The 20,900-nt window shown below is 47.7% G+C and overlaps 1 protein-coding gene across 2 annotated transcripts in view; it reads left to right on the top strand.

Annotated features, from left to right (window-relative positions):
* The window catches only part of LOC135908350 (potassium voltage-gated channel protein Shaw-like), a 244,196-nt gene that overhangs the window by 82,463 nt on the left and 140,833 nt on the right, over nucleotides 1-20,900 (top strand). For both annotated transcript variants that reach the window (XM_065440108.1, XM_065440111.2), the window contains exon 2: nucleotides 442-507. The gene's annotated coding sequence lies outside the window, so the exon portion shown is untranslated. The remainder of the gene's footprint in view (nucleotides 1-441; nucleotides 508-20,900) is intronic.

Here is a 20,900-nt window from a genome sequence, read left to right as displayed (position 1 = left end):
TCGGATTGTATCTCTATATGTGACCTATTAAGAGATTTATTAACGCTTACTACAAAGCTCCGCAATGTGTTTATATATCTCTGAAACCATGTTACGGTCGTCGCTTATCAGTAAGTTCCTGCTTTTATTATTTGTCTACGATCTCAGAAGTGCTAATCTGCGAGAGCTGTGCGTAATATTTAAACAGGTAAAAGTCTGGTAACTTCCAAGTAGCCGCATACTAGCAATATGCGTAAAGATCAGAATGTATCCACCGATGTAAGTAAGTCTAACAGGGCTTACTCCCTGAAAATTATTAAAACAGCTGTTGAAGCAAGATTCTGGCCAGTACCGAGTCAGCGCAATATTTCATGCGTTGCTGGAAATTACGGTGTTTTCACGATGCGAATACAACATTCGTTCTCTGTTTTTTTCTCTAACTTTTTTTTCTTCTTGTTGCAGCCCTTCCACCATCGGTGCAGGCTGCAACCTCTTATCGTTCGGACATCGGCCACGACACGCCGGCAGGTGAGCACATCTCAGTTTTCTCTGAGCATTGCGAACCTCATAAACACTGAATTCGCGTTCAACATCGGAAGTACGTTATTCAATTTTTCAACCGAAAGATTTCGGGGACAGGTGAGCGCATCTCTTGGTTGAAAGCTTTAAAGATCCTATACGATGTACGGCTGTAGAGGGTGAAGTGTTCGTAGGTCGTTCAAGATTTCAGCAGGCAAGACGGGGCTTGCCTCGTGAAAATTTGATTGCTGTTCGAGTACTGTGGGGTACAGCCCATCTTAAAAGAAAGTAAACACATCCAAGCTTACCCTTTCAAACATCTGATAAGAGCGTGTTTGGCGGGTCAGGCGCGACATTGGTCGCAGCGAAGGATGGCTAGAATTTCTATGGGACAGCTTCAATGGCTTCCATGCCTTCCTCCGCAGAACGTCGTAGTTTCCTATGTACGTTATCCTAGCATTCAAGTACTAGCGAAACTTTCTAACGCAAGCGAGCGGCCTACTTCAATCCACTGGGAAAAGTGATGTGTAGCGACACATCAGGGCTCGCTGTGGGAATTCATCTCCTCTCGTCCGCAAACAGAAGTACGTAGAAGTAGGTGTTGAGGAAAGTCGGAGGCCAATCCAACTACTGTTGAGTCCGTGCCGTAAGAAAACAATGTGCGCATGAAAACGCACTCGATAGCCAGCATTCATCAGTTTGCAATCAACCATCGAATATCGTTGTGCGTGTAACGTATCTGTGTTGCGAAAGTTCATGTCACGCAGTTTCAAAGACTTGCAGATATAATACTGGAAAAAGCTGGTAAAATGCTATGCATGTAAACAACCTCATCTGAGCCTTCTTTTTAGCTAGAGCCCATACTTTTGAAGCGGGAATCAAGAAAGAGCGGCTGAAAATTTATTTGAAAAAAGGCAGAGAGAGAGAGAGAGAGGAAAGGCAGGGAGGTTAACAAGACGCACGTGCGTGCGGTTTGGTATCCAATGAAGACAGATATCTCGCCATGAGCTAGCGTGCTCTTGCTTTCCGAAAAGCCCTATACATTGTGCTAAGAAATTAAAAATAATGGAACAGCCAGCAAAGGATATTTCACGCCGAAGACGCAAGAATAAGAGAGCCTGAGCCAGATCGCAGTTTCTATATCAGGAAAGCATACGTATGTCAGTTTAAACACGAATATGTCTTACCGTTGCCCGTAGTGACAATCTGTCCCTTGGGCATACCTATACGTCGCGTAAGTCCCGTGTGTGTACGGTTCCGCGACATCACAGAAATCACATCAGAAAGTGGTTATTCGGAATGCAATCATCTATTTTGCTGCTTCCGCTTCATTCTACTAGCAAAATAGGGTAAAGGACAAACCCCTAAGGTAATGCAGATCGGAATCAGAATCAGAATTTATTATTAGGAGTTGGGTCACTTTACAAGAATTTAGTATACAGAAGTAGGCCCCATAGTCAAAGAGTGTATCGGGACCTCCTGTACAAGAAGAGTTATTATAGTTCACATCTCAAAGCCACAGGAGTATATAATAAGGAAGTATACACGCAACAAGAAAAGAACGGATACAGAACAAAATACAGAATTGATTACAAATAATAACAAGGTTTAGCATGTCTCATGCATGGTAGCGGGAAATATTGTGCGGGAACAAAATACCAACAGTTTATTTACAACAACAGAAGAGTAAAAAAAGAGAGAAAAGGAAAAAAAAAGTGAACAAGGTCCGACTACAGTAATCCTTGTCGCTCAGGTAGCCCGACGAAACATCGAAGACTGTTTAATGAAACAAGAGGGGAAACAGGCAGCCGCATACGGTCGTCAGCTGTGGTTCCGCCATGGTTCAGTGCAGTGAATCGTCTAGTTTCCACTACGACCCACGAAGCACATCACTTCTGGCGGCTACGAAAACCAGCGCGAAGTGTTTACGAACGTAACGCTACCATTTCTTAAGTGTTTGGCGATGTGGTGACGAGCGTTTTCTAAAAACGCAATTCTTGTCTCAAGAAAGAGGTGAGAGTGCTACTGCGCAATAAGTCGTTATAAACTTTATGTTATGCCTCAAGGTGAAGGCAGGTCTGAATGAACTGTAAACTCCTTGTATTGCTCCCTATTAAACGCTTTCGAAGGTTGTTAACCATAAGAATTTGCGGTGTCTGTCTGTAATTAAAAGAAGTCACAGGCCTGCGCAGGACACGCAGCACAGTCGCAGCGTAAGGTGAAGGAGTGGCTCCATAGGAACTACATTTTCGTCATCACGCACTAGAGGGTCTTCGCGGCGAAGTCTCTTTACGCCATTTTTACGAGAACGAGCTGAACTGTCCACCGTCGTCGACTGCGAGCTACAGCTTGTGCCGCTGTCTGCACAGCCGTCTGCTGAGCCCGACGTTGCCTGGACGCAGCTGCACACCTAGCTCTCTAGGATTCGCTTCTTCAGCAGCGATTCGTAACTTGCGAGGAAGCGCCATGACATGAATACCGAAGAGTAAACACAGGCATTGGGACAACGCGGCGCACATATAACATCCCTTGACATGCGGTACGACATGATGCAACTGCTACATGTCGTGACACCTGGTGGAATACAATAAAACTGCATGGAATGGAATGGAATGGAAAACTTTATTCACTCTTTAAAGGTTTTAGCGGGTCGAGGCCGAAGTCTTCATTCTTGAAGCTTGAGTCCTCTTCAGCCATGGATGGGCCCCTAGTCCAGGGCTCCACTGAGCCGGGCCGCCTCGCACGCGTGCGCTATTAGAGCTCTTTGAGTCTCTAGCTCGCGGCTGGTGAGCCAGCTCTCCCATTGCTCCGCACTTGGTGTTTTGTGTTTGTGGAATGCCTGGTTTCTTGTACACTCCCATGTAATGTGATATAATGTTGGCTTAGCTCCACACCACGGACAGGTTGCGCTATACTGCGTGGGGAACATCCTACTTAGTAGGTGTAAGTTTGGAAAGGTGCCCGTTTGCAGTCTCCGCCATCCTGCGGCCTCCTCCTTTGTTAATGATTTATGTGGTGGCGGATATTGATATCTTAGACCCTTATAGAGGTTTAATAGCTCTGAATAGCTGTTCCCGCAGTTGATCTGTGGCCCCTCTGGGGCGGTTGACGTTCCTGCTCGGCTGGTCATCCCTCGAGCTAGGCAGTCCGCCCCTTCGTTACCCCTGATCCCTGCGTGGCTTGGTATCCAGATAATGTTATGTGTGGGTTGTCCCTCAGCGATTGGAACTCTGCTGAGGATCTTGAGCGCCGTGTTACTTATTCTGCCTCTTATATAGCTCCGGCACGCCTCTTGTGAATCTGTTAGAATATTGAGCGATATTCCTGTTCTATAACCTTCTTCCGCTGCCAGTGCGACAGCAATTTCCTCTGCCTCGGTTATGTTAGCCACCTCGGCCGTGAGTCCTGTGATTAATTCTCCTTGATTATTTACTACTACCGCTGCCGCGTTGTTTTTGTGTGCGTGTGAGTATAGGGACGCATCGGTATAGACTGTATTGTCCCGATGTCCCATCGTCTTTTCGTAAAACTCTGCCCTAGCCTGTCTCCTACTCGCATGGAGGTTTGGGTCCATGTTGCGGGGGATAGGTTGTATGCGTAGGTTCTTTCTTAGTGGGTCTGGTATTGTGGCCCTGCTACTTTGTGATTTTTCTACTTCCCGACCTAGCTTTGTCAGGAGCGCCCTTCCCGTCGTTGTATTGCTGAGTCTTCGTACTTGTGCGTTGAGCTGGCATTCCCTTAGTTCTTCAAAAGTGTTGCTGATTCCAAGTTGCATGAGTTTGTCGTTGGATGTGTTCCTTGGGAGGTGGAGAGCTGTTTTATACGCTTTCCGGAGGATGGTCTCCACTTGCTCTTTTTCGGTTTTGGTGATTGCATGGTACGGCAGTGAGTATGTGACCCGGCTGACTATCAGGCTGTTGACCAACCTGAGTGTGTCCTCCTCTTTCATGCCATATCGCTTGTGTGCCACTCTGCTAATCATTCGGCCCACCTGTCCTGCTGCTTTGTTTAGCAGGCAAATTGTGTGGCTGCATTTCCGGCTTCCTTGCAACCACATGCCGAGGATTCTAATCATCTTTTGTTCCGGGATGTTCTGTCCTTCTAGCCTTACTTCGAGCGGGGCATCAGTGGGGTGTCTGCCCACCCTGAGGAGTTCAGATTTCTCCGTGGAGCATCTGAGGCCTCTTTGCTTTGTGTATTCTTCGATGCAGGTGGCAGCTTCTTGTAGTGCGTCTTGTTTGTCCCCTAGTGAGCCTTGAGTAGTCCAGATCGTTATGTCGTCCGCGTACATTGCGTGACTGATTCCTTGGATCTTGCTAAGTTTCTTGGTAAGGTTGACCATCGCTATGTTGAAGAGTACTGGCGAGATTACTGAGCCCTGCGGAGTGCCCTTGCATGGCGTTTGAAAGGCGTCACTCCGTAGGTCTCCTAGGCCTACTGTCGCTGTTCTGTCGGTTAGGAAGCTTCTGATATAGTCATGGACTTTCTTCCCGCAATTAGTGGTGTTAATCCCCTCCATAATGGCGGCGTGGGAGACGTTGTCAAAGGCTCCCTTAATGTCGATGGCCATGACCACGTTTTCCCCGTGTTTCGGCATTGTCTCGAGTACCTCTTCTTTTAGCTGTAGCAAGATATCTTGGGTAGACAAGTTTGCCCTGAAGCCGAACATGGTGTTGGGGTACCATCCTCCGTCTTCAAGATGCGTTTGGATTCTTCGAGTCACTATTCTTTCGTACAGCTTGCCTAGGCATGATGTAAGCGAAATTGGTCTGAGATTTTCAATTTGGAGTTTTTTGCCAGGTTTGGGAATCATCACCACTACGGCGTGTTTCCACTCCGCTGGTACTTTGCCATCCTCCCATAGTTTGTTGAGGTAGAGGGTGAGCTGATCAATTGCTTCGTCGCTGAGGTTTCGAATTAGCGAGTTTCGGATTTTGTCCGCCCCTGCTGCTGTGTTCTTTGTTGCAGCCCTTACAGCCTCGACGACCTCTTCTCTTGTGATGGGTCGGTCCGTAGTTGAGTTTTCGTCACCCTGGTAGTCGCCTCGGTAGCCTTCTATCGAGATCTTTCCGTAGCATTTTTCCCGTACTGCTTGGAGCAGTTGTTCTTCTGTTCCTTCATACTGGTGGATTAACCTCTGAATGGATTTGCTGCTTTCCGCCTTGCTCTTGCTCGGATCCATGAGTGTTCTGAGGATATGCCATGTTCTGGCTGTGCTTAGGGTGCCATTCAGTGAGGTACTAAACTGCTGCCACCCCTGCCTTGCCAGCTGCGTTGCATACTCCTCTGCTTGCTGAGTTATTTCGGCAATTTTCTTCTTAAGCTTTCTATTTAGCTTCTGACGCTTCCACCGCTTGGTTAGGCCTCGTCGTGCCTCCCATAACCTGAGGAGTCGTTTGTCCACTTCTGGTGCTTGTTCTGTTCGTTCCACTTCTTTTGTGTAGAGATCTCTTATTTGTCTGAGTTGATGGCTCCAATCCTCTACCGAGGTTATGTCCCCTTTTAGCTGTTTACAGTGGACTCTAAAGGCATCCCAGTCTGTTAGACTTGCCTTGCCAATCTTCCTCCTGGTGATTTCTGCCTCTGTGCTGACCCTGATGATGTAGTGGTCGCTGCCGAGGTTTTCTTGCAAGTTCTCCCATTCGACTTGCTTAGCGCCCCTGACAAAGGTTAGGTCGGGACACGTGTCCACGCTTACGCTATTACCCTGTCTGGTGGGTTGGCTTTCATCTGTGAGTAGCTCGCAGCCTATGTTTTCCGCAGCCGTGCAGATACTGCGCCCTTTCTTGTCTTCGATTCTACTGCCCCACTGCGGACTCTTCGCATTGAAGTCTCCTGCTATTATTAGGGTGTTTTGCCCTGCAAGCTTCTTCGCTTCCGCAAAAAGCTTAATGAAGTTTCCTCTGTTTTTAGGTGGGCTATATAGATTGATTACGAAAGTGCTCTTCGCTTTCTTTTTCCGTTTTGGAATCACTTCGGTCACTATATGTTCTAGATGTGTCTCTTCTAGTTCCTTATGTGTTATGGTTGTTATTTTGTTGCTTATTAAAGTCGCTGTTCGTCCATTTTCCTGACACGTATATCCTTTCAGGGTTGGGATGCAATTTGTTTCCTGTAATAGTATTAAATCTGGTGGATTTCCTCTAGTGTTAATGAACTGTTGCAGGAGCCCTTGCTTGCGCTTATAGCTCCTGCAGTTCCACTGCCAAATCTCTAGTTGGTTTGGTCCTGCCATGTTGATGTATTGGTGTTATTTGTTCCCTGGGATTCTGATCCAAACCTGCGCTCGTTGTAGAGGCGGTCTCTGGCGTCGTTTACTGTTCTCTGTGTAGTTTGATTCTTTACGTAGTTGCGGAAGCTCTGGTCTTGCAGGGCTATCTTTTGATTGAGCTGCTGCATTTGCTGCTGCATTTGCTGCATGAAAGCTTTGAAATCTTCAATTGAGGTGTTCCCCTCGCTAGTTTGCGTGCTCTCTATATGTTGCTGCGGCGGTGGTGGCGCGCTAACTGGTGAGAAACCTGCCTTTCTCATCTCTTGCATTTCCTGAATTAGGTCGTCTATTCTTTTCCTGAGCTGCCGGGTTTCTTCGCGGCAGAGCTCAAGTTCCTTTTTAAGATTACTGTTTTCGGCACAAAACCTCTTCTCGTTTTCTGTCTGCATGCTTGTGTTATTGGTTATGTTGTTGTGCGGAGCAAAAAGCGTTTTGGGAGGGCCGGCTCCCCAGCTCACCTTAACTCCGCCGCTTTTCTTCTGCTGATTTGGCTTCGTCGTGGTCTGCTGGCCCGCGCCGCCCAGAGGTGGGTAGGACTCGTCCCTCTCCCGGCTTCGGCCCTGGCCTTGACTGTGGCTGCGCCCTCGGCTGCGGCTCCTGGATTCACTCCGGTAGTCGGTCTGTCGCTCTTGATCTTCATTCCGGAACCAGCGCGGTCGCCATGCTCCGCTTCTGCTCCTGCTGCGTCCCCGCCGCTGCTGGGCCTGGGGTCCCCATCGTAGTTCGTTTGTCGACTTTAGGCGTTGTTTGCAGTCCTTTGTGCCCGCCGCGTGGGAGCCCCCACACAGCAGACACTTGGGTGTACATTGATGATGTTCTTCCGGATCTTTCTGGCCACATTGCTTGCAAGCTCTGATTCCGGGGGTCGGGCAGACGTCCGACCGGTGACCTTGCTGGCAGCAAATATAGCAAACTTGCCGCGTTGGTCTGTATGGATAACACCACATCTCTCCCCCGTAGTACAAAACTTGCTTGGGGAGGATGGGGCCATCAAAGGTGATAACAGCTGTGCTAGATCGGCCTAGCATTCTCGCCGCTAAAATCTTCACCCCTTGCGTGCGTGTTCGTAAGTTTGTCTTGAGTTCTTCGGCGGGGGTCCCCGGGTCCACCCCGTGAATGACCCCGCGCAGCGTTCCCTCCGGCGCCGCCACGTGCGCGTTAACGTCGTAGCTGTGCTCACCAATCTTCAGTTGCGTGATGCGCCTGACTTGCTGAGCAGCACTTTCGTTGTCTGTACTAATTATGATGATGTTTGAGCCCGTGCGGAGCCGGATGATGAGGTCTTCAGCCCTGCATCCGTGTCCGGTGGCCGCAACCACCGCTCGCGCCACTTGGTGTGTCTGCAGGTTTTTCACTGCCAGTCCCTTCGGCCGGAGGACTACCTTTAAATCATCTCTGGGGAGCGGAGGCAGTCTCCTCCTCGGCGCTCTCTCTCCCTCTCCTTGCTTGGTCACAGCTGGTGCGCCATCTGTGCGCTTCGTAGAGTCAAGGGGATTTTCATCCCCTAGCTTCTTTCCCGCCAAAAGTTCTGCTTGTCCGCTACGTTGTCGTTTTCTTTGCCGCTTGGATATGGCGATCTCCCAATCCGCATCTGTGTCCTTGCCTTGATTCGCTTGTGACATTGGTGTCGCTGGGGTGCTGCCTTTCAGGGCTTGAGTAGTTACCGCTGCTCCGTGGGCGAGGGTCTCCCCGGCGGCGTCGCTGAAATCTTCATCCATAATATCGTGTGTTTCCGCCATGAAACTTGTCGAAACTTGGGGTGGTAGGTGTGCTAGGTTGGGGTTGATGACTCGGGAAATCGCTCCGGGCTCCTCTGCCGCTGGCCGAGGCTGGGAGGGCCGCGGAGCCCCGCTACCGTGTTAGGCCTAATGGGCCTAGCTTCTGCCGGCCACGTAGGGAATCTTCAAGCTCGTGTAAATCCAAAAATAGTGGACCCACCGGCTCGAAAATGGTGTCCTCGTGGTCCGTTCCGCTTCCGGCGTCGGTTCCGACCAAAATTTGGACGGTCCAATTGGGTTAGACGCCACGCCGAATTGGGTTAGATGCCACGCGGCGCAAATCTCACATCGCGTGACAAGTGGCACTGCATGATGCTGCTTCTGCTTCTACTGTTGCTGTTGCTGATGATGATAATCTATTGGCATTCCCTTTGAAAGGGGGCAGTGACCGATAGTCACCTGGCCTGTTTGATTTAAGCAAGTGTGGCATACATGTTTTTTTTTTCATTCTAGCAATTTCGTACCTAGCCCATCAATCTTTTTCTTCCTGAAGACTTCTGTATCTATCTTTTACAGTTACTTATGCAACTTCTACTTGGCGTGCCACCTGATGCAATAATAGGCAAACGGAATGCAAAGTGTGCATGCATCGACGCTACGCGGCGCGTATCTCACATCGCGTGACTTCTCGCGCGGTAGGATGCGTGTATCGGACATGTTTCCTCTGCAGTTAGCAAGTGCTGCCGTGGTGTAGTGCTAGAGTAGCTGACTCCCGCGCAGAAGGCCCGAGTTCTATCCAGGCGGGAAGTGGGCACTTTCTTTTCTCTCTCATTCCTAGCTATAGTGGCGACTGACACAAGAAGCGGTGGCGGCGGACAACATTGCAACAACGTCGCCAACCAAAACGGCTGTTGGAGTGAGCCCATAACAGCCTACGCCGCAAAAGAGGCCTTTCTAGGAACACGGATTTCATGTATCCATGGCCGAAACCGCAGCTGCTGATGGACTAACCCCTAATTTCTGCCGCGAAAGGTTACAAAGTCGACGGGGGCATTTGGAGGAACTTGCTGGGACAGTGAGCTCCTTTCAATAGCACAGAAGACTCCTGCACGAATTATCGCGTTACGCAAGTTAACCTAACATTGGTATACAGCTCTGCTGTAGTAAAGATGTGGTTTCGCATGCATACTTCTTATACTTCCACACGAAACTATACGCAGGACACCTAAGGGGCAGGCGCTCAGATGAGTGAAAAACAAAGCTAATAAATTATAAGCACTACTGGGCACGTTGCTTTCTTTACCTTAAGCTCTAGCAAAATTTGGAGGACGCAATACTCGAGATGTTTTAGAAAAATATATTGTTTATGCACAAACGCCGCTCTTCAGTCCATTCATGAATAAGAAAGGCCGCTTTGACAGCCTAAGAGCCAGATATTGATAACAATATTTAAATGAAGCAAGTAAAAACTAAAAAGAATACGCTGAATACATTTCCAACGCACAAGCGATACTTACTACAATCTGACGCCTCAAGCAGCGCATAGAGTGTGCTCACGCCATCGCATTTACATTAGTGTTTCGACAACAGCGTTTCGTATCAGGCAGGAGTGCTTCTGAACCGTACGGTTGCGAAATAATCCATACGGCGCTATTTTCCGCGATGGCAGTGGTAGTGCCACATCTGATCACAGAATATTCATTGCATAACGATTTCGCGAATTTCCACGAGGTTCAATAATTTATTAATAAGCGGCGATTCACGTGCTAGCAGATTCTGCAAGACAACTCGTTATGGAAACTGTTCTGCTGAAGCCCTTTCAAGGTTACTTTTCTGAAACAAGAAAAGAGAAAAGAAAACAAGCATATTAATAACAAGGGGACACTACGAAACGCCGAGCGAGTGCTCGCCGACTTAATGCGCCGACTTTGGTTCGAAGAGTCTTGACTAGCACCCGCGCTGGTTTCGCTGGCCTCAATCAGTCCCCGGCTACCGGTGCCTCTCTAAATCTTCACCCAGAAGTGGAGCGCAAACGGCGAACACGGTCCTGGGCGCGAGGAAATGATGTCGTCGCCCCGTTCCATCGGCGCTGCCCAGGCGCGCTATTTCGTGCGATGACGCTCGCAGAGAGTGGAAAGGAGGCGTCGTTCAGCACGCGCGCACGCGTGCGAACTGCAAGGCCCTGGGCACAATGGAGCGAGAAGGCGGCTGCTCTAATGAGACGGCCGCCGCCCAGGACCACTGGGCAAACAAGCCGTGCCCTCTCGACGCACCGTTCCCGTCGGATGTGTCGGACACGTGTGCCGAAGTGATCGACGCCCTTTTCTGTATTTAGTTTTTGCTTGTCCTCCAAACGAACGCGTGCGCCAGCATAAACACTCGACCGAGCGAGTGCGCGAAGCTTTAGGGAGGAGCGGAAGTGTTAATATCTGCCGACGAAGGAGGAAATCTCCAATATGTAGAACACGCGGAGCCGGTGATTCAACTTTGACCCTTTCTTGGCCGGCGAATGAAAGGGGAAAGAAATCGAAGTGCTTCGGAAAGTTTTCTTGAAGAGACATACTACAGGTGCGAGTAAACGTGTAAGGTGCCCTGGCATCGCTCAAACATTGGTCACGCGTCCACATTGAGGAAGAGTGACTCCTAATTATTGTTTGACGGGTCGTGCAACTGAAGGACATCCTCGAGTAAGAACGACGACATTTTAGATAACTGATTCAAAATTAGAGGTTGAAAACACTGAAGAAAGAGGTGGGATGTTAACTTTGGTAACCGAGAGTGCTTGCACTTTTCGCCAAAAGTTCCAGTGCCGTGTTCACGGAAGGATGGGTCAGGGCATCCTGCGTCCGGCGGAAACCATTGTCGAAGGGCGCAGTTATGTCCTCACACTAAACCTGCGAGGCATCAAACAGAAGCATTATTTGAGTTCCTGCATGCTATGAGACTGAGACTATTCTAGTAAGGCCATTGTGTGACGTATATATGCATTCACTCCTGCCGTTCTCCTCTCCATAATTTCTGTTGAATAACTCCAAGCAGTTCTGGTTCATTCCTAATCCCCAAAATAAATGTGATATTTCTCTTTTTGATGAAACCGGTGAGCCAGTTTTTCCAAAGGAGTGCTCTACAGTTTTTAACTATGTACCATTTTTTTGTTCTTCAATTTTGGAAGTTGACACTCTTGATGCCTCTATTCTTGATTTCGCTCCGACGTTTCATATCCTTATTCATTCTGTTGGCATTGTGAACAAAACTGATTCGTTAAGGTTATCGTCATCCTGTAGGCCCGACCACATCAACTCAAGACTACTAAAACAAACAAAAAGTTTGCTCCTCCATCTTTCTGGCAGAAATTTTTCAGCAATCCTTGGACAATGGCGCCTTGCCCCAGCAATGGAAAACTGGTGGTTCCGATACATACATACATACATACATACATACATACATACATACATACATACATACATACATACATACATACATACATACATACATACATACATACATACATACATACATACATACATACATACATACATACATACATACATACATACATACATACATACATACATACATAAATACATACATACATACATACATACATACATACATACATACATACATACATACATCATCTATCTATCTATCTATCTATCTATCTATCTATCTATCTATATATCTATCTATCTATCTATCTATCTATCTATCTATCTATCTATCTATCTATCTATCTATCTATCTAGCCAGCTTTCGTTCTCTTTCTCACACACACGCAGTAGGTGGATACTCAGGAATTGTTCCTACTGCGACCGGCGATGGCACATCAAGTTCGCACTGCAGTAAAGACGCACTACATGGAAGAGGTACAGCGGCAAAAAGGGGTGCCGCTGGAGACGACAGAGATGAGCAGTTACGTAAGTGCGGCATCCGCGAGCATCGAACAACTTAAAAAGACGTTCCTTATAAGGCTCCACAAATCGTCCGAGACTCAAGTGCCATTTAAAGAAAGGTTGACTTGCAACTTAAGCTGTCGTCGCTGGCTTAGTCAAAGCATTTCATGCGCAAATTCGCTTATGCGCCCCACGGCAAAGAGCATTAGCACGAAACACACGAAGCCGCACAAACGTCATGACACGCTTTCTTCATTTCCTTTTTGATTCCGCGTTGTGCTTTAACGAGGACAGAAAGATACTGATACGCGCAACGACTTGTGGGAAAACAACATGTTGTACGTAGCAATTGTTTGTCTTTCTTTTTAAAGTACTTTCTCGTTGCACATCAATCATCGCCACATGAAGTAGCAAAGCGTGGATATAGTATGTCTGACCCCTTCAGATTTACCCGAAGTCTACCTTTTTCTTTATTTTTGCTTGTCTAATCATCCAGACGAAGGCAAGGACTTCGAGGACCGAAGCGAGCTCAGTTCGTCTGAAATCCTCTTTCACGGTGACTTCTGTCGTCCGTCGCTTCTGATTTGTGTGCGGTATCTGCAACATGATCGCTTAACATTAGGCCTGAGACGAGCAGCAGACTGCAGCTCACAAGCACTACGGGCAAGAAACTTCGATCTCTTTACTTTTCACGCGACAGAGCGAGAGAGAGGTCGAGGGAGAGGAAATGATAAGAAAGGCAGGGAGATTAACGAGAACTGCGCTCGGTTGGCTACCCCTCACTTGGGCAAGGGGAAAGGTTAACAAAAGGCAAGAAAATGCAAGAGTTGATAAAAACCCTGGAGTCTCCAACGTAATAAAATTTTACCCGCTACAGAAGGCGCTGCAAGCTACACCACGGAAAGGAAGACCAAGAATATCCTGAGAAACAAAGCGTTGCGCCCGCACGAAACGCCGGCGACATTGCGAGCTCGCATCATTAAAAGTCCCACTGGTGCAGCTTTCTAAAACGATCCGCGAGCCGTGCTGCGGTTTCAGACTCTCCCTTCGTTCGCCGTTCCTCACGCAGTCTCCCGAGGCGAGAAACAACTATGAAGTTATAGCACTGTCTGCCCGTTCATTGTTTTCCAGCGTGCAACGTGACCAAAGCAGCGTAAGCGCTCCGCTGTGGAGACGAGCTGCCCGAAGCAAGTGCGCGCGCGATGGGGCTTGAAACACACGCGAAGGTCGGCCGTAGGCGTCCAGTGTAGACCACGTAGCTACGAGTCCGAAGGAGGAGGTGCGGGAGGGAGGTGTAGGGATGCGGCAACAAAGACTGCGGGCCAGCTTGGAGGCCGTACAAACAAAGGTCCGCTGGCTCTGAGTCCTCATTTCCGGTTCCGCTCGGCGCGTCCGACCGGCGACGCCGATAACAAGCTGCGCCGCCGCTATTTTTCGGCACTTTTCGAGAACCTCGGATGCCAGCGCGTTCCCTGTTTTTTTTTTCCTTGTGCTGACGCCGTCACGTAGCTCATTCTCCTCGCAGCCGACCTTTTGAAGGTTTTTAACAACGTCTTTCTACTTGTACAAAAGCTATGACGAGCTGTGTAAAAAGGGCCCTGGTGGCACTTTGAAACGGATAGTATACGTGCCACCACAGGCTTATTGTCGCTTTATTTCTTTGTAGAATCCGTTCTGTATTTTTCTTTTATTCTCAAAACAGAATGAACTGTAGTGCTCGTGTCATCTCCTGATCTTCCTTCTTGTTTTTTTTTTGGCTTTGCCAATGAAATGTTTTAGTTACGGCACGGAGATGTGTCGTGCTGATATTTCGTTTCTCTTCCGTGAGTCATTATCACAAAACTTCACCCTGCTCTTCGAGCATTCTAGTCGTATAGACTGTGGCACCCTAAAGATTCAAACTTGCTCGTAGTAAATACCAAACTTCACTCATTTTCTTTACTAAATTTTTCCCCCAGCCACGTCCCCGCTGTCTACATTACCATGTCATGTGGTCCTTGCTTGCGCGTGATAAGTATTAAATCAAGTCGAAATAACAAATAACTAAAATATATTTTCAGGTAAGAAGGAATTCTACGCCATACATTAGTCGGTTTTTATTTCTTATTTCGTTTATTCCGTATTTATATTTCTTACTTTCTACACGGGGTGAATTTCTTCTGTCGTCGTAGTTCTAGCAACACCCCCCCCCCCCCCCCGTCTCCCCCATCGTTACTCCTTACGGCCCCGACCGGATCATGGGAATCCTTTTCTTGTTTAAAGCGCCTAATGGAAACTAATGGCGCCGAAATCGAACTGTTCGTCTCGCGAAGACGGGAACGGTCGACGGGCTGACGCGAGAAAGAAACCGAGGAACAGGATAAAAAAAAAATTCGAGCTCACAGCCTTGAACCGAACGCGCTTGCGACGACCACGTCGAGTATGCCCTTGTCGAGTTTCGCAAACAAAAGCAGGGGCGCTCTCCGGCCGCCGCCCGACACTCCGCTGCCCGTGTTCGCCGGCTGATTAATGTTTCCTAATTACGCTCGTGTTGCCAGTGAAAATGCAAAGCAGAGGCGCCGCATTTGCTTTTCTGCAACCGCCGCCGCCGCTACTTCTGCTGCTGCTTTTCCAACGGCGTCATTCTCCGGCATCAAAAAGAAAAGAAGAAGAAGCAGACGAAGAACAAAAGCTCTCGCTCGCTACCAAACTTCCATTCACTCTTCCTTCATTCACTCTGCCTATTTCCTCCTCACTTTCTTCCTCAGCCCGCTTACTAGGCCTCGATTTTCTATCCATTCTCTCTCACTTCTTACCATAGCGCGTTCATTGGGCGCTTTGAAACACGAGTTACTGTTTTAAATTCTGCGCAAACGCTTTTGTTTGCTGTGTCGTCTGCTTAGAGGTTGCAGAAGGAAACATTCTGCAACCTCGAAGCAGACGACAAAGCAAGCAAACGAGTCTTTGCAGAAATTAAAAAAGAAACTCGTGCAGAAGCCAACCTTCTGCAACATCACACCCCCTCCTGCTCTTCCTCATTCCTACACCTCTACCGCCAGCTCCTTGCTGTTTGATTTTTGTGTGTGTGTGTGTGGTTGGAGGATTTGCGCCGTCTGAGCTTTCGCCCGATTATTCACGGGCCCTTATCTGCATAATATAACATGGTGTCCCTCTTTTTCAAACTAGCGTCGCATCAAGCGTCGATCGTCTTTCCTGCAAAGTTAGCCCTTTCTTTCTAAGCGCCGACATGTCTTCCCTTGTATTTAGTTACTTCCTTTCCATATATATGGCCACGCTCGCATTAATGGCCCTTCCGGCCGTTCGCTGGACGCCGTAAAATAAATTTCGGACGGCCACGCAAAGGTTGACAAGAGATCGCAGAAGTAGAAAAGACAAAACTAGAGAAAAGTTCAAGAAAGCGCCACAAACAGCTGACCAAGAAAGCAAACCAAAAACCGCGTGATTGCTAATGTGCGTGCCTTGTCAGCTGAATTTCGAATGGACGTAAATAAACACAAATGCTGAACTCTTTCTGGGCCCTGCAAAAGTCTGCCATATCGTAAAATACTGCCATGTTGGCGCTTTCAGCCAATCAGAGAGACGTAGCGGCCGTGTGAGGCCAATCAAAGCTGATAGGACGTCTAATTTGACAGTGTCCGCCCTAACGTCCCGGCACTTAACGATCGCACTGGATTGGCTTCGTCCCCATATTTGAACATAACCTGCCATTGCGAGGACGACCAGGCCGGTTCGCTACATCTCTACCTTGGTCCAAAATTTTTTTTACCATATTTTATATCGTTCACTGAACCCCCGCAGGTTTCATTTTATTAAAACACAAGTTTTCATCGGATACAAACAGTTTCACGATTTTTTTTTTGTTCCTGAGTATGTTCTTTGAGGTACAGCTTTTCCGTAAGGCTGTATGATGTTAATGACATTCTGAGGTCTAAAATTTGTCTATTTCTCGTATTGCAAAACAACTGACACTTTCATTTTCTGACGTCAATCGTTGGTCAGAATTTTAGAGGAGGGTTTGAAGAATTTAGATGGAAGCGGCTATTCCTCGTCGCACGGAAAAAAAAATGAAATTGCAAAAATGAAAGAAAAATAAAGCAGCAATAAGCCCGTCATACTGTGTAAAAGCACGGACGAATGCAAAGTCGTGCGCGCGAGCACAAAAAGGGCACGAGAGAAACCTAAACAACATTTCATGAAACGTCACCTTTTTTCTGTCTTTTTTTGTTTCGGGCTTAAGTGTCTGGACAATCACATTAAGCGGCATTTGATCTACAGCTTTTGCAAGCACTACACTCGACGGCATTTTTTTCTAGCCTCCGACTTTCAACGATTCTTGCGCTTTTTTTAAAGAATCCTTGCCTCGTTTGCGCTATTTCGTATCAACCCTTGTCTCTGTGCCCATCACCTGCCAGAAAGCGGAAGCCGCCCGACTTTGATGAGTCTACCTGGCGGCAAACGATTTCCTGCGTTCTTGCTAATAATTTTTTTAGTCATCATCACTTTATATGTGCATAACGAAACGTGCACTATATAAAACAAAAATCTAAAAGCCTTATTCATATCCGTGCTACGTATGGGTCGTTCATCTCAAAAATAATAGCGCATTATCCTCTTTTCTTTTGCTCTCCCGAAGGCCAAAACCGTGATGCTTTCAATTTTGATGAGGGACCAAAAAAAGAAAAGGAAAGAAGCATGCCATGACAACAGCACGCTCCCATTACGCCCGGCCAGGTTGTGGCCCCGATAAGAAACCAGCCACCTGGTTCTTGGTTCACCTTCGAAGATAGCTTACCCGGATCCCCTAGATATTTGTTTTAATACCCCTCTTGTGTCCTTTTTCTTCTCTTTCTTTCTTTCCTCATTTTTTCCTTCCATCCGTCCATCCACCCACCCACCCACCCACTTATCCATCCATCCATCCTCCATCCATCCATCCATCCATCCATCCATCCATCCATCCATCCATCCATCCATCCATCCATCCATCCATCCATCCATCCATCCATCCATCCATCCATCGATCCATTCATCCATCCACCCATTTCTTTCTTTTTTCGTTCGTTCATTTCTTTCTAACAATGTCGTATACCCTTTCTTCATTCTTCCATTCATTCATTCACACCTTTCTTCCTTCTTTTATTTCTTCATTCAGTCATTTCTTTCGTTCTTCATTTCGTTTTTCCTTCAACTTTTTACTGATTTAGCTTTTGTTCTCTTTGTTCTGTTGTTCTCCATTCGCTTTATTCCCTCCTTCAATTTCTCTCTCTCTCTCTCTTCTTTCTTACTCTCTTCTTTCTCCCATTCTCTCTGTCGCGCTTAAAGCCCCAGGTCTCCGCAAGAATGCAGGCGCCGCATGGCGCAATCTCCCACACTTGCCGCCCGGATGCATGAATGAGTCGACTGATCCGCGCGCCTCCACCCAAAAACCCTGACTCGCGCTGCTTTTTTGCGGTCCTCCTCCTACAAGACTTATTTCACTCGCAGAGTGCGGTCGCCTTCGGCTTCTTCGCCTCGTTCAGCCCAAACGACGAGCGAAACGATTTCTCAGCGTAGAAGAAAAACAATGTATAAAACGCTGCGCGCCTGGCTTTGACGGTGCAGAGAGCTCAGGCGCAGCGAGCGAGCTCATTGCTTCCCGACTGCCGTTAGAGACAAGGTGAAAGTGAATGTACACGTGACTACCGTTCTTACGCGCGTTTAATCAGAAGCCAGAGTGGGCGCGCACATGTTATCAACTTTGCAGGCTCGCGATCAATCCAGCACACCGCTGTAAATGCAGATGGTCCAAAAAAGCGGGGTGCGTGTGAAGGAGTGTAAAGAGGCGTAGGAATCGAGCTTCAATATAGTAAACCTAAGTTGGAATGCACTGAAAGTTAAGTGAATAGAGGAGTGAGCCGGTGTGCGTGTGTGATAGAGGTAGAAATTGGGAAATGCAGGAAGTTTAACTAAAGGATAAACACGCTATTTTCTACCCTATACATAAGCGAAGGGTCAGGGGAGACGGAGAAGTGGGAAGAAAAGCAAAGGGAAAACACAGGCATGAAAGGAAGTACGAGAGGGTCAGAAGTTTCAGTGAGACATTTGAACGTACGAAATTCAACAGCACCGTTCGCCGCCTTTTGTTTCGAACTGCACTATCGGCCGGAGCGCTAGGATCGCCTGCTCCGAAAACAGCTGGTGGTCATCAAGAACTGCTACCGTGGTCGCATCTGACCGCATCTATGTGCTGCAGCGAGTACAACGACAAAGAAGGCGTTTAGTGGTCTCCTCGCTGCCACAATCGTCACAGGCTGCGCTGTCGTCCATTGCAGTGCGGTATGCAAAAGATTTCACGAAGGTTATCCCGAGCTACAGTCAGCAAATAATAGTTGTCCCCATTCCGCTTAGTCACGATGGGAAACAGAGTTGCAAAGACTGGTCCAGACAGTGCAGACGGCCCGATCAGCGAAGCTTCGTTGCTGTATTTGATAGCGACGGGATGCATTCCTGCACGCAAGCTTCGTGAGCGAGAGGAGTGTTAAAAGGAAATGAAGGGAAGTCGACCAAGCTGACAATGGTTGGCTACCCTGCTCTGGAGAAGGAGGACTCAAGTATGAGATGAAGGAGAGAAGTTCGCAGTACGCTCGCACACAAAGGCAATAAAGAGTTCGTCGATCGGTTCGTCACAAGTGGTCGTACATAGCCAGGGGCATCACGAGAAGCGCAGCAGCACTTTGGTGCCCTTGCACATCCTAGACGCACGAGGCGCAGTGCCTTCTACTCTGTAAAAGGCCTGTTATCTATGTTCGTTAAAGCTGGCCGAAGGGCAAGCATCTCGTCTTCGTGTGATGGGTAGACACACGGGAGGTGTTTCTTTAAGGATTCTTCTACGCCACTTAATTGATCATCTCCGCCGTTCCAGTTAGGACTGAATGGGCGTTCGTAAATGAAAACGCCTACTCCCAGGCGACACAGTGAGATTTCTGCATGCCAACTAATCACAAGATTTCTGCATGTGAAGTTATTTCATATCTTGGTCCGTATTGCGTAGGCAACGGTTAGTTAACTCTGGTGCATTGCACTTCCTCGACGTGTTGGAACGGGCAAAACCTATGAACTGCCGCGCTGCATCCGTTCTCGACAATGAACTCAATGCTCGATTGCTCAATGCTCGATTGATTGAGATTGAGGCACGTAGTGAGCCGTAAGCGAACGCGCTAGAGCGCAGCATTTGTAGCGTGTTATTTTCACCCAAAATTACCAATTAAATTCAGCATGCGTCAATGAAAACGCTTCGTGACAAGTACCCGAATAAAAAAAGCTCTGTCAATAAAAGTCATCAAGCATTGGCCATCATGATATCGCGGAGAGAGACGACGAAAACGCTACGAGAGGACGCACCCTTGCGCACGTGAGTTATCACGTAAAGCAAACTTCTTTTAGCAAAAAAAAAAGAAAATGTAATATTGTCATTAAAATACGCATTTTCTTTCTTGCATGCTTCTCCGTGGGTATATTGCTCTTCTTGCAAGGTAAAATAAAAGAGCGCCAGTTTCGCGAAGGCCGCGCTTAGAAAACCATGCAATCAGCCAGAAGTGCGATATGCGACTTAGAGCAGTCAAACAATAAATCTAAAGGTTTTTCGCTCCCTGTTTTGTAGGGCTTTGCTTTTTTGCTGAAGCGCTGAAATGTCCAACCATGTCGTCTTTTGCTGCCTTTTTTTATCCTAAATGTTGCCAACTTTACTGCGTGACGTATAAACCAAAAAATGATGGCATTACCAGCTAGCTCTACAATAAGAAAGAGAAAATTGGACCTATTCGTGAAAGCCGCCTTAACGAAGGCAGATTTAGTTATCGGACAGGGCGCCAGTATAAAACCAACGCCGCTCGCTTGGTCAGATTTAATTTGATTCTATTCGATTTGTGCCTTCATGGCGAACCTGCTGCAGCGTGACTTATTTTTTTTTATTTTGCCGATGTTTGTTCATTGATTAGCGCGGGCAAGTTGGTAACAAGCCAGAAAGACGACAAGAAAATTTAGACGCTGTGTTTGCTCTGAAAAAAAGAAATAAGAGGGGAAAAAAGAGGAATTCTTCAAAGGGCGATGGTGGCAAGTTCGTCCTAAAGCAAAAGCGAATCGAAAAATCCGTGAAATAATTGGACGGCACGAAGGTTCCAAGCACAGTACCGCCGCAATAACACACAACATGTTGCGATGAGTGCCGAAGCTGTTTCTTTGTGAGGAAAGGAGGCCTATGCCTACCTCACTACTAAAAGGAGGGCCGCCGAAATAGGAAGCAGCGCGCGTCTCGGCCGAGGCAAACTTAATCCCACAAGAGAAAGGCCCGTAAGCAAACATTGATCGCCAAGGGTAAACAAGCGCCGCTTCTTGTTCAAGCGAGTGACAGCTATAAAGCCTCTTAAAAGGAAGCGAGTTCCTTTCAACGAGCTCCTTTCCAGAATTCGAGAGAAACAAAGAAATAAGTGACACGGCAAACGAAGCGGTTGACTCGGGTTCTCGCGGGCGGCCAAACGAGAG

This window comes from Dermacentor albipictus, chromosome 5 (genome assembly GCF_038994185.2).
Source record: "Dermacentor albipictus isolate Rhodes 1998 colony chromosome 5, USDA_Dalb.pri_finalv2, whole genome shotgun sequence".
NCBI lineage: Eukaryota > Metazoa > Arthropoda > Arachnida > Ixodida > Ixodidae > Dermacentor > Dermacentor albipictus.
The sequence above is the reverse complement of the archived record's forward strand: the minus strand, read 5'-3'. Positions and strand labels throughout refer to the sequence as shown.